The sequence below is a fragment of the Otolemur garnettii genome, unplaced genomic scaffold (assembly GCF_000181295.1).
Source record: "Otolemur garnettii isolate 467f Iridium unplaced genomic scaffold, OtoGar3 scaffold00030, whole genome shotgun sequence".
In the NCBI taxonomy this organism is placed as follows: domain Eukaryota; kingdom Metazoa; phylum Chordata; class Mammalia; order Primates; family Galagidae; genus Otolemur; species Otolemur garnettii.
In genome coordinates, this window is record NW_003852425.1 from 16,817,317 (window position 1) to 16,831,851 (window position 14,535).

The window sequence follows — 14,535 nt, forward strand, 5'->3', positions numbered from 1 at the left end:
TTGTGGAAGCCTTTTGCCCGTTAGAATAAATGTTCGATTGATAGAGCGGACATGTGAATTCCGGTTCTTTGATATTCCCCTGGTTATTCAGATAGAAAAATTAGCAAGCTGTCTATATCATTGTTAAATTTCTTAATGCAGAAGTAATGTGATTTATATGATGTTTTCATAACAGAAATGATTCACTTTAGAGGTTTAACAATGAAACTCTCTACCAGCAGTTTGCCCTTAAAATGAATTTAATTGGCCAATACTTTTCTGTAGTGAAATTTTGTCACCATATCACAGAAATGTCTTTTTAAAGGACCACGTGAAATTATTAACAAATTGATTTTTAATGTAATTTATAACAAAATTGGAAAATAGGCCAGATTTCTCATAACTTATACCATGCTGGTGGGTAGCTCTGAGATGGTGCGATGTGTCTTGGGAAAGTGGAATCCCTGTGCTTTCACTTCTGTGTGGGCCCAAAACAGCTTATGCGACTTCTTCTTTCTGGGGGAAGGCCATGTAAGGAAAGAAGAAATAGCATGGGGAGTGTGTGTGTTTTGTTTCTTAGGGAAACGGTCCGAGAAATGAATAAAAATCATGGAGAATATATATAGTGTACACATATGTATGTTATGGAAAAGGATATTCACAGTGGCATAGAGGTCAATATTTTCAATTATAGGTGGTTTGTTTGACAAATATGGTAAAATACTGGGACACAGAAGATTATATTTTCTGAGAATTTATGTGTCTCTAAGACAGAAAAACCTAATGCATATGGGACATTGATAGCTGAAAATGAATAGAGGATGGTACTTTTAACGTACTTTCATTATTAAACCTCTTATCTATTGAAAATTTTAAGAGAATTAGGAACCAGATTTTAATTTAAAGCTGAAAAGTCTGATATGCTTAACAAATCAAAAGGAGGCAATTTATAAAATCTAAATTCTGACTACTTGCAAATGATGTTCTGGCAGCTTTTAATTTGAATTCAATGGAAATCTACAAGTCACAAGTAGATTTCTTACTTCAAATCCATGTTGGCACTTGTTCAAAGTCTGGTTTAGCAAAGCAGCAGCAAGGAGCCTTGCCATGTTTAATGCATTTTCAACAAATCGTTGGAACAATTTTAAGGCCACAGCAGACACCCCTTGGCCACCCTGTCCAGCGTGTTGACGATGGCCGTGGAGACACAGTGAGTAGTGCCTTCTCAGCTGTTCCCATTGCTTCACCCCTGGCAGTTTATGTTCTCCAAATACTTTGCCCAGTTCTGAAAACGTCCTGCAGTTTTTAAAAAAGGGCTTCAGTATTGACTGAGACTACTTTTGTTCATCTCAGGGAACTTTCAATACTCAAGAGTAAATTCAGTTAAAGATATTTGGTGTTTGACGAGGACACGCTGTGCGGCCCATTTCATTCCCCACATACTCACCTTTTCATCTGCCCTGCCCTTGACTGTCCACTGTGGCCTTCTTAGAGGGATAGGGCAAGGAGACCATGGAAGGCTGATGGCAAGAAGAAAAACTGATATGTAGCCAATTAAGTGGCAGGAGGGATTAGAATGGAATCAACTCCTAAGTACATACTTGAAGTATCTGGAGTTTTATTTCTTTTGAAAATTCCATATGTTCCCAGATTTTTAATTTATTTTTCATAATTTAACCCCATGCCTGACAATGCTCAGGCCGCTGACCATGAAATCCTGCTCTCCTTTACAGAATATGGTGGTTCTTATGCTGTTGCCATGAACAAGCCCTGGAAACATTTTTATCACTATTCCTCAGCCTGTTCTATAATTAACATTAAGTTGCTGAAATGAAAAGTGAATCAGTAATAGATGTTCTGGGCAAAACTTATGATTCTGCCCCCTACTGTGGAAGGTTTTCTATCAGTAAGAAGGGGCTGGTCATTCAACCGTCCTCATGTTTTGTATGTCCTATGAATTGTGTATCAGTGCTCGTGGGGATTTCTGCATAAATGCTCACAAAAGCAATTTATTTAAATACTGCTAAGGGTAGTGTACAAACCAACTAGTTATTAAGCTGTTTCACAGAAAAAGAAAAAAGGTGAAAAAATTATTTATTTCTAACTGGGCCAGTTAGTCATATGCACCTGCGTGACATCTGGGTCATAAGAGAGTTGTGTTCATGTGGGTATTATGGGGACTATCTATAATTGTGGAAGGGGTACGGGAAGTGTTACATGTAGTTAGTTGTTATCTCTGAAAGTTTGGAAGTTTTCCCATCAAACATTATCAATATACCAGTGTTTTAACAATCGAGTGAGGATTATTGTTTATATTGGATAAAATAAAATCTAAATAAAGCCCACCTAGAAATAGATATTCCATTACATATGTGCTATAGATATATTTACATAGTGTGAGTAGACATGTGTGATGCATATATAGAATGCTATATATGTGAATCTGTGTTTGCACACAAGTCTGTAACATGTACACTGCAGATTTCTGTCATGTGACATCTTCAGGGTTGGCGCTCGGATCTGTCCTGGAGATAAGTAAGACCACTTTTGAATAAAGAAGTTCTTTTGAGACTTCAGTTACTAACTTGTTCTAAGAGGGATCTACTTTGTAACCGAATTCTATGTTGTTCATACCTAGAGTTACAATAAGGGTCTACTATGTCTAAATCTGATAACATAAATTAAAAAAAAGAAAAAAAAAGAAATTTTTCCAGCTAGCAATGTATGTGAATTGCAGTTTTCAGATCGTGGCTCCGGGCCTTGCATTTCTCTTTTAAGTAGCACCTTTTAAGAGATACTGTTTCTTTGTGTCGGCAAAAGCACAAGTGTTTCAAATGTACAGAGCAAGGGAAGCAAAGCGTTTACAGCGCCAGCTGCTGCAGGAGACGCTACTGAGTACGAGGTTCCTTCTGTTGGGTTCATTACTCTGTCCAACACTGTTTTCTTATTGTTTGTGTAGAGCGGCTGGGTATTATTGTTTTTTCATTTGTAAAACTGTAAAATAAATTAAATCCCTTTTTTCAATTTTCCTCTGATCTCTTATATGCGAGCCCTTGGTTTCACGTAGTATGTCAAGGCTGAGCTGTCGTTGTCAACAAACTTTCATCACTGTCTTTTTATTCCCTCCCCTCGGCCCCAGTGGTTGACAATTTAGGCCAATCATTTACTTTTAAGTGTATTCACGGGAATCTGAATAATACCAAGAGGCACATTAACATTAGGAAATCCTTAAAATATTTTTGGGTGATACACTCTGTGGTTGAGGACAGTCATGTCTGTCCAGTTTACACTCCCACAGACTAATGACAGGGGGTGATTTGAGATTCATGGCCGAAGAGGCCAGTGGCCCCGTTCACACTGCACACTCTGTGGCTGCTCTCTAAATGGGGCATCAGTCGCTACTGGATCCTCTTGCTGCTGTTTGCGGTGTGCCTTTCAGGAGACGATTTTTAAAAACTACATGTTTGCATTATTTCCACGGTTCTCGATGACTTCCAAGTCTGCATTTTCAGACTCTGCTTGGTTTTCTGCAGAAATGTCTTCATTTATTTATTCATTTATTTGAGACAAGGCCTCACTCTGTCAGCCAGGCTAGAATGCAGTGGCATCATCACTACTCATTACAACTCTTGACTCAAGTGATTCTCCTGTCTCAACCTTCCAAATAGCTTGGGCTATACCCACAAACCCCCACGCTGTGCTAATTTTTTTAGAAAGAGGATCTAGCTATATTGTCCAGACTGGTCTCAAACTCCTAGTCTCAAGTGATCCTCACTCCTCAGCCTCCCAGAGTGTTAGGATTGCAGGCAGGAGCCCTGATGCCCAGCCCGGTCTTCTGCAGAAATCTTTCATGAAGTCACTTTCAGCATTCTGCAATTTTGAAACCTTTGCTAGACACCAACAATGAAGCATTAACAGTGATGAACAGAAACACATGCCATTCATCTTGGCTTAATTACATTTATGTGAAAAGATCCGTATCCAGTCCACTCTGGGGACATGATCAGACCTCCGCAAGCAGAACTTCACTTTTTGATGTTGTGGAAAAGCTTTCAGGACTTTGGTGAGTTTGGTTACTTTTAATCAGTTTGCTAAGAAGCAATGTTTAAAAAAATCCTACTATTATTAATCCTACTATTAATTATTATTTTTAAGTTTTTATTTCTTTAAAATAGATTTAGAAGGGTGGTGCTTAGGGCTCAAAGGAGTAGGGCGCTGGCCCCATATGCCAGAGGTGGCGGGTTCAAACCCAGCCCCCAGCCAAATAAATAAAGAAATAAACTTCTAAAATAGATTTAGATGTGTTTTTGCCTGAAATTGTTTATAGATTTGTCAAAACTTTCTTTTTAGCCTTATTATATCACAGCCCAGTTCTTCCCTCAGCACACTCTATTCAATATGCTTTGCAAAAGAACGGTGTGGTCCCTCCCGTTCCATAGGCTGCTTAGTGCATCATGGACTCGGAGAAGTTCAAAATAAGGATAAAAATTTAATTTTTTCTAACCAAGAATTACCAAATGTATTGAATTGTTGCATCTTTAATACCTATTTTAATAAATGCCACATTATACTCTCCTTTAGAAACCTTTTCTCAGAATTAAAAATTACACATATATTTTTATTTGCCTTATAATATGCATATCTCTGATTTTCTAGATAATTTATGATATACATATAAGTCACATTATTGCCACCATTGTTATTACACACTATGATTTAAAATGCAGGTGTCAGAATGAGATATCCATTTTGATTAAGAAAGATCTCTCCGGACTATTTGTGAAATTTATATTTTTCTGAGTTTTTGAAGAAGCTCTATTAGCTCTGGGTGACTAACTCAAACCAAGCTCATTTATAAGGGATTTTAATGTTAGCATATAATAAATTGAATATACCCTCACAGTAAACCAAAAATTGAGGGTGCCAATTCAAATCTCGTTCTTTTTATATTAATGAAAGTTAATTTGTCCTTACTCTGGGCCAAACACAGTTGATTTATCTTAATAAGTATACGGGCACCACAAACATGAGAGTTTTACAGACTGGAGTAGGACACAGGCCATATTTACAGATTAGAGGAGAGGACAGGCCATATTTACAGATTGGAGGAGAAGACAGGCCATATTTACAGATTGGAGGAGAGGACAGGCCATATTTACAGATTGGAGGAGAGGACAGGCCATATTTACAGATTGGAGGAGAGGACGGGCCATATGAGCTCTGCAGGGCGAGAACAAGGGCCGGGACCTGCTGGCTTCAATGTCACCTTCCCAGCTCTCACTTTTAACGCTGCTTCTTCTTAGCAGTTAGGAAATTCCCTGGGGAACTAATTCTGGAAAATAGTTGATTATTTAACGAACACAGATCAAAAGAATGGGTAGATCTATGGAAAGCATATACAACTTAACTTTGGGAAAATCTCGTAAATGATTCCTGCCCTCAGATAAGACAATCAGTCATCTCTAATTAGGATGTCTGTGCCTCCCAGGTCAGCTCCTTCTCTTCACCTGGAAACTGCCAATTCTGGCTCTAAATTCTTCTTGAGATGTTTTCCTATACAAGCTGGATTTCCCTTATGTTAAAATCTTACTTTGTGCATAATAAAATTTATTACACGACGAGTATTTTAAAGTCAATCAGACTTCCCACATAAGCATTCAGATTGAATCAGGCATTTCATTAATCTCTATTAGCAACGATTTATAGAAGTCTTTTATGGGTGAACTTCCGCAGAAGGCTAAGATCACCCACTTGAAACTTATTTTTAATAGTATTGTTACTATTTTTACTAGTTTCTCTCTCTTCCTAGGAATGGGAGTAACCTAATCTCCAAAGTAAGAAGACAGCTTAATCATGTCCCCTATATATCAGCTTCATTGTATATGAACCCTTGAAAACAAAAATATAACAGTGGATATAAGAATAAAAGTAAAAACAAAAGATCCATTCTTAAAACATAAACATTTCAATTGTTTAGTTGCTTTAATTTCTGGTTATCAGTAAAAGAGTTACATGAAGGAATTGAATACTACTATAAAAATAACTTTATTTGTTAGCTGATTTCTGGCTCAATCACTGAAGTAGAATTTCTCAAGTAGCTATTCCACGACATGTTCCACAAAATTCAGTAAAATGACAACTCTGTCTTCATTAAATGACAATTCTGTCTTCCTTTTGGAGATTTAGAAAGTAAATTGACATAGTGAGAGTGAGGATTTTGCAGCAATGGGAGGAATTGCTATTCTTTTAAAAGCCATCTATAATTTTATAAATTACTTCTATTAGCTATGAAATTGCTTTCTAAAGAGCAGATTTTGGATAACACTTCTGAATATAACAATCAACACAAAAAACAGAACATATTTCTCCTGCAAAAGCTGATCCTCATTTGATCAGTGTTTTCTTATCCCATAGACTAAATATTTTCTTAATAATATTTCAATACAAAAAATATTTAAACTTATTCTCTAAACTTTGCTTAAATTATTTTTTTACAGTAATGATTAAACCTTGACTACACCATGGCTGTGTTTCTTATATATTTTTAAATTTTTAAATATGCAAATTATTCTAAGAACATAATAATAGTGTATCTTTATAGGATACATTTTTTTTTTTTTTTGAGACAGAGCCTCAAGCTATCCCCCTGGGCAGAGTGCCATGGCATCACAGCTCACAGCAACCTCCAACTCCTGGGCTCAAGCAAGTCTCCTGCCTCAGCCTCCCAAAGTAGCTGGGACCACAGGCGCCCGCCACAATGCCCGGCCATTTTTTTTGGTTGCAGCTATCATTGTTTGGTGGGCCCGAGCTGGGGATTCGAACCCGCCACCTTAGGTGTTATGTGGCTGGCACCTTAGCCACTTGAGCCACAGGCGCCGAGCCTATAGGATACATTTTTAAGAGTGATCCCACAACTTAACTCTTTGTTTTGTTATCTATAAAATGCACACCAATCAGTTAGCTTTAAGGCAATAGCAGCTCAGGAGGAAACAGAGTTCTAATCTGCATTTTCTGGAACAAATCATGATATTACAGGCAGCCCTCATTGGCTGTCTGTTCAGCTCAGCCTCTGTGGCTCCAGCCTCCCACTACCATGCAGACGGGCCACCTACATGTGTCTGGGAAACCCAAACTCACACAACTGGCAGCAACTGTTCTCCAGGAGAGGTCACCTCCAGGAGTCAGTCTGCTCTGGATTCCGTCAGGCGCTGTCTGTGGTTGGACACACGGCCATGGCCATTCTAGCCAACAGATCGCTTATCTCTCAGGTGTGGAGCAAAGACATGCCAGGAAAGACTCAGCCACCTGATACCCACCTGTGCACACTTCAGGAACAGCCAGAAAAGCTCTCATCATGGCTCAAGATTTTTTTTTGCAGTTTTTGGCCAGGGCTGGGTTTGAACCCACTACCTCTGGCATATGGGGCCAGCACCCTACTCCTTTGAGCCACAGGTGCCGCCCTCAAGATTTTTCTTTAAAAAAAAAATGGGTCTTTATTTTACTTTAAGATTGTACTCACTGAGCTCTTCAAAGGAGAGACATAAGGTTTAGCGGAAGACCGTGTCCTTTCCTCTTTTTTATGACTACTGCTTTAACCTAAATTAACATTGCACCAGGTGCCAATCTTCGTGTTCAGACTTCTCAGTCTATTTTGCTTTTTTTTTAATCAAAATACTGATCATGCATTTATGAGATGTTATTTAATTCCATAGACCCTGAAAACATGTTTCTCTTACATGAGTTTATAAATATATTCAATATATATGCTTTTCTAAATTGATGGAATATAGAATCTAAAATTATAAAATGATCAGATTTATTCAACACTTGTAAAGGAATACCACCTGCTAGGCACCCTGCTGGACACGGAGGAAGACTTCACTCAGGATTATTGAAACTTAAGTAGAAGAAGCATAGAAAACCAAATAAGTAGTAATTGTTGGCAGCACTCTAATTCTAGTCTGTCCAGAGAGTTGGGGACAACAGACAAGGGGCACTGACCTGAATCTACCCTAGAGAATAGTCAAGGAAGCTGCTTTGGATGTGCAGCTGTCAGGCTGAGCATTAAAGGACACATGTCATTCAATTCAAAAGCTGGGCACTGACTGTTGCCAGTATCATTCGACAAGAGGGGCAGATTTTACATCTCCACAGCTTTATATCAGTTGCTGGAATGACAATCAGCACAGAACTCAGATAGCCTATGGCCATGGCAGTTCATTAAGCTGGACACGGAGCAGAAGGTCCTGAAAGACATGCGGCTGGTAGAAGGGCACCACTCCTTCTGGACAAACTGCGCTGGGACAGCCTCGGCCACCTTGAAAATGACTGAGCAGAGAGCACAGGCCAACCTGAACACGGTGTGTAGTCAGGTGGCAAAGCCAAGACAAGCAGTCCTCCATCAGCAAGACAAACCCACGTAAGAGAAAGCAGCTGCTTGTTTTCTTTTAGTAACCTGAACAGTAGAGTTTGAAAGAAGCTGTCACACAAGAAAATTCAAATACCTGACCCTCCCTGTTTATGGAAAGTATGGTGGGCTCCTACCCTTCCACTGTCTTGCCCAGACTCCCAAGATTCATTGCCGAATATAAGTTTAAATAAAAATGAAGTTCACCCTATTCCACACACTCAGCACCAATACCACGTAAACCACAGGCCTTCTGAAATTTCAGAAGATCCATTACACAAGACCTTTCACTTCCAAATATCACTATCTTCATATTTAATTTGTCTTTTCAGCTTGAAGAAAATGCTCCATGAAATAAAATACCATATACTTGATTCTAAGTAATGAATTTTAAATGTCATTTATTTGTAGTCACTTAAAGATGTTTGCAAGTTATCATGTTTTTTAAATTTCAAAATATTATAGGGATACACACATCTGGCTACATAATTTTGCTTTTGTACATTTTAAGTCAAAGTTATAAGTGTGTCCTCTGCCAGAACGTGTGCCTTGCACCAGTTGGTGTGAATTTCCCCAGCCCCTTCCCCCCCTCCTCCTGTTTCATTCCCATTGGGCTTTATTATGATTTTTATATTTGATTTTGAGATCTTCAGACCAGAGTCTGGAAATCCACCTGCTGAATTTACCGTGATGTACAATGTGGAACATCTAATATTACCTTCCTCCAGTGACTAACTCATTCTGTCTCCTCTGCAGGTCCCTCTTTCTATCAATATATTCTTCCTTAAAATGCATTTCTAAAAGATTTGTCCTCAGCCTTTTTCTTTTGTCTCCACACCTCTAGAGATTTTATTTTCCTACATCATAAACTCTGTCAGGTGTATGGACGCCCTGGATGTGCTACTAAAATTAAGGAATCTATTAACAGAAAAATGTGCCTACTCAGCTTAGCTTAGGTTGACCCTTAAAACACAGACTGATGGGGGTTCGACACAAGTAGTTTCTTTGGCAAATGTTTCTAGGGAGAAGTGAAGGATCAGTAAGTATAGCAGAAAAGGAGTGAAAACCTATACAAGGTATGTTTTCAGATTGACTGTTTTTGGGAATAACGTGTGCTCATGCCCACGTGGATTTTATGAAGAGCCTTGTGAGGCTTTGAGGATTCAGCTGATGAAGGAGGAAAGTGACTACCTGAGACCTCGTCTCCCACTGAGAGTTTCCTGTGAGCCCTTAAGTCTCTGAACTGCTGGTTGCACCTGTGGAATCTAGCCGAGTTCCCATGGGTGTCCATATGTCAGAAAAGCACTCAAGCAGGATCAAGTGAGGCCGAACTCAATACGAGGCATTGTCTGATGATACTATTTGCTGAGTCAGTGCCTGGAATCCTCGGTGAGGCAGAAAGGAAGTGAGGTTTCATACAAGGTGCCGAACAGAGTCTTTGCTCAGGCTCCATTCATTCCAGCCCATAACCAACTCTCCACCTAGTTAGAAGGCTGCCAGTCACAGCCAAACTATACAGTTAGTTTGGCAACTATAGCCCCACCACCTGTAAACCATCCCAGTTGACTGATTTCATCACTCTCCCTGTCATTATTCACTATTTTAGAGCACCTCACTTCAGCTGATGTGAGTTTGTTAGTTGAGGGATGATTCACACTTTCACGTCAAGAAGTCTGATCCCTTAGTTTACTCCCACCTGGTAGATCTTGATTGCTACAAATGTACACTCAGATTTATTTCTGGGCACGAAGCACCAAGAGACAGGAAGAGGTACCTCTGGACCCCAAACACACCCTCCCCTATAGCACAGCATGGCACAGATTCCAACTGTCTGTTAGGATCAGTGTCAAGACTTTTCACTGCCAACATGAGACCGTCTTCCTCTGCCTCCTGGTACCTTGTCATGGGGAGCCTAGTTCAGTGAGGGAGCCATCGGGCTTCAGGTTCCGTGCAATCTTTATTGTTTCCTTGGCAAAAGCATTCCTCCAGAAGAAACTGGGACCTCTAACACAGTCTGAATTATTAACTCAAAAAACACAAATTTCCTAAATGAATTAACATAAGTGATGAAAAGATGGGCCAATGGTACCTTTATTTTCTGACTATGGGTCTAGCATTCTGAATTTTCAGGACACAGCACCATATGTTAGTTATTAGCTTAACACGCATAAATCACCTCTTAAAGGACACTGTCCACATCCGCCTGTGTCCGGGGCCTGACCAGTCACTTTGCAGAGCAGTTAAGAGGTTGGTCCACTGCGTTAGGCTGGTACTTTATGGACAGATACACAATGAGAGAAGTGGATTCTGTGCCAATGGGAAAGCGCCCATCATATCTTGTTGGCTATGAAATTATCTCTTAGTCTAAAAAAATGTGTGCAGGATCCCATCCCAACGAGTTGGGAGTTTCATACTGTGTCTGAAACGGCAACTCTCTATCTATAATTGCATCTGTTTTTGTGAGATGAAATGTCTTCTCCAGGGATAACAGGGACCAATTGAATTGCAGCTGGTGTCATGTCAACACACCTGCAGACTGTTCAGCTGGGGCTGGTGCCATGTTAGGCGCCACACTGGTTGCTGCTGCTGACATGCCGTCCAGTCAGTAATGGTGGCAGCTGCCAGCTATGGTGGAAGGGAGTTCACACCCTGGGCCCACACACAGCTCTGTTCTGCTACCACCAACACTTTGATAACAGGCGTGTTGTACAAACCCAGGAGCAGCTGAGAAATGTGATCCCTGACATCAGGGAGGCGAGCCATCCTGTAGTGAGAATCACCTTGGTGATAGAGGCTTTTTTACAAACTTTAACACAAGGCACAAACTCTGTACCCTCTCCTATACTCATCTCCTTATAATATTCCAGATTTCCTTTCATTACCAATTTTTCTCTGTCAACTAATGGAAATCATTTGTCCCTTTGACACAAAGTGAATGAGCAAGGACGCCTCCCCCAAATCAGCTCAGTAGGAAGACACCCCTCAGCTCAGCCTGCAGGACCACACTCAGGAGGCTGGAGCTCGTCCACAGTGTGTTCTAGCCACAGTGATCTGTTGAGCTGACCTGTCTAAGAAATCTGCCCAAACTTCCCTTCTCTATTACATGGTTGTGGGCCCTGTCTCCCCTCAAACACATCAGAATAATGTTTTCAAATGCACTGTAGGCTGCCCCCAAAATTCATTGTAGGCTGTCCCCGTGAGCATTACGCTCACCATTCCTAATGGTAGGAGAGAGGAAACATACAATAAAAAAATAAACATAATAAATTAGAAAATTATGTAGTCTTTTAGAAGACAATAATGCTATAAAAAAGCAGGAAAAGGAAAAGAGACATTGGAAATTGGGTTGGGGTTTAGGTCGGGTGTGTTCAGGGGATAGCAGTGGAAAGACAGGTGGCACCTGAGCTAAAGAAGGGATGGGACTGGAGACCTGGGGACCACGGTCGGGTTATAGGGCAAGGACGCAGCCAGTGCTGAGACACTAAAGAAGTAAGGACACATGAACAAACAGCCGAGCAGCTAGAACAGAGTGAACAGGGTGAGAGGTTAAATTAGGGAAGGAGAAAGTGGGTGGGAAGAGGGAACCATCTGGTAGGACCCGGCAGGCCGTTAAAAGAGTTTGGCTTTTATCAAGTAACCCATTTACAGGCTTTCTTGTTGTTGTTACCGTGTTGTTCTTCTTATTTTTTTTTTTTTAATTTTCTCTCTATAGCACAAGAATGACTAATGTAAAAAGATCAATTTGGCTGAAATGTTCAGAATAGACTGCATCTGGCAAAGATGAAATCAGAGACACCAGTCAGGGGACTGGTACTGATTTCAGTTTAGAGGAGATGGTGTCACGGACTCTCACCATAACTAGAGAGACAGGTGGTCAGATGTGAACGGGCTGTGAGGCGGCAGGGCCCCCACATCCTGGGGAAGCGTTCAGGGAATGACCCCCAGCTGCTTCTCCTCCTTAACAACAAACATTCTTTTCACCTGCCAGAAGTCAGGTAGCCCCCTGCTATTTTCCTTATCATCAGCAAGCACCCAGATTTTCCTCTTTAAAGTTAATCCTCACCCCAGGTGTCAAGATTTACCTTGTTAAAGATACTTTATAAACAAAGCTGCTTCCATAGCTCCGTGCTGGCTGTGGTCATCTGCTGTATCTGCCTTCCCAACCCTGTCCTATCTGTTGTCTCTCTTTTTTTTTTTTTCTCATTTTCCCACCATTTCCACTCAAGTTATTTCCCCATGCTAGTTCACAAAAGTCAGATTTCAGATGCATACATGTTGACACTTAAAGCCAAAGTATTTGCTGTTAAATTCAGTGTGAAATATGAGGATGAGTCAAGGACAACTTTCAGGATTTTATGCTGAGCACCTTTGGCACATTGGCACAGGAGTCTGGGATTTAGGACAAAGGCCAGACAAGATGACCAGCATTGTGGAGCAGAGGGACTGCCCAGCCATCACCAGGCAGCCTTCAGATACCAGTCCTGGGGTTTACCTGAGCTGAAGAGCGTTGCCTTACTCATGAAATACTCACCATCAGGGCCTCTTCCCACACTCAGGGACTGACAGGCAGGGGTGTGCAGGCTCAGCCTACCTGGCTTAGTATGGGGCAATTGCAAGGCATAGTGTAAGCCATGCAGTCCCTCTCCCTACCTCCTCTGCCCAGAAATTCCTTCTCTTCCTCTGGTTCACAGGTGTTGGTCTTCAGTAAACACTCAACTTATAAAATTCCATGACACTGTCTGTTTTGAGAAAATTCAACCTGTGATGACAATTGGTCCCTGAGATTCCAGAGAAACCGGATGGTAGGCTGCCACCTGGTTGGGAATTCGGAATTTGTACCTTCACTGTTAGTGGGTGGAGCACAGACACCTGCTGGTGTGAGTTAGTGATCAGTGGCTACAAGTCTCATCCAGTGAATTTAGATGTGCCCTGGTGTCATAGAGCAGATATGGAAAAATAGCCATTATAAGGACAACAGGATGGAAAAGCTGTTGTTAAGCATAAAAACTGATGACTAGAAGAAAATAATGAAAAGCTACCACCAATTAACAGGCAACTGGAAATGATAGGAAAAATAAAAAAGACAGCTAGCACTCAGGCAGACACATCTTTCTTCTGCAGTAGGAAGGCACAGACAGCTGAGGCCTGGGCCCCAAACTTAATTACCAGAACAGCAGAAGACCAGCTTCAAAGAGAATAAAATTCTTAAAAGAGAGAGCTTGCTAAGTTCAAAATCAGGGGCCTGGCTGGGGGGAAAAATGAGAGTCTGACAGAGGGTCTGATGCCTCCAAAATATTGAATTTCTGGACTTTCCTGAGCCGTTCATGTTCAATAGCAACATAAGACTAATGACTATTGACTTAGACGGCACAGCTCAAAATATCCTTCTTTGATTAATTGTAATGGGACCTTCACAGTCAATAATCAGGTTATCTGCACCAGGAAAGAGCCCAGGGCAGTAGACCAAAGCCCTGGACGGCACATGGCTCCCTCGCTCCTCCCTCGGCTGTGAAATCTCTGATCCTCATCTTCTCTTTTTACTGGAGAGGTGTTAATACCCTCATACGTTCTAACACTTGGAAATAATGAACTGCTGTAATTAACAGAAAGTAATTTTAGTGGTGAGAAGAGTTTTATGATTGCTGAGTATACTAGATGTTGGAAATGGTGGAAAGAAAATAGTTTCTCGTGACAAAGAGAAAATAGAAACCTTAATGTCGCACCCTGTCGGGCCCCTATGGCCCTGGTCTCCATCCCCACAGGAAGGAACCAGGCATGACAGGGATTGGAAGTACAAGCTTGAGGGAGGCGGGCTAGCCCTTACTTGCAGGGCAGCCCCGAGCAACCTCCACACCAGCCTTTTATTGAGCCCGTACAACACAGGTGAGGGGAGTAATTAACAATGACTGTGTGCTGAAGGCTTGGGCTCTTCCTCCACAAGGAGCACCTGTGGATGAATGGCCTGAGGTCCACCCCTCAGGGGCAGATCATCTTGCTCAGATGTCATCTGGCTCTTGGCGTCCCCTACACCTTAACACACATATTACCCCATATCTGTAGCAAAATAGAATACAGAATTCTTGATATTCCCTGGTAATTTCACCATGTGTTTATATTCTTAAATGACACGAAGTTTATTATGTATGGTT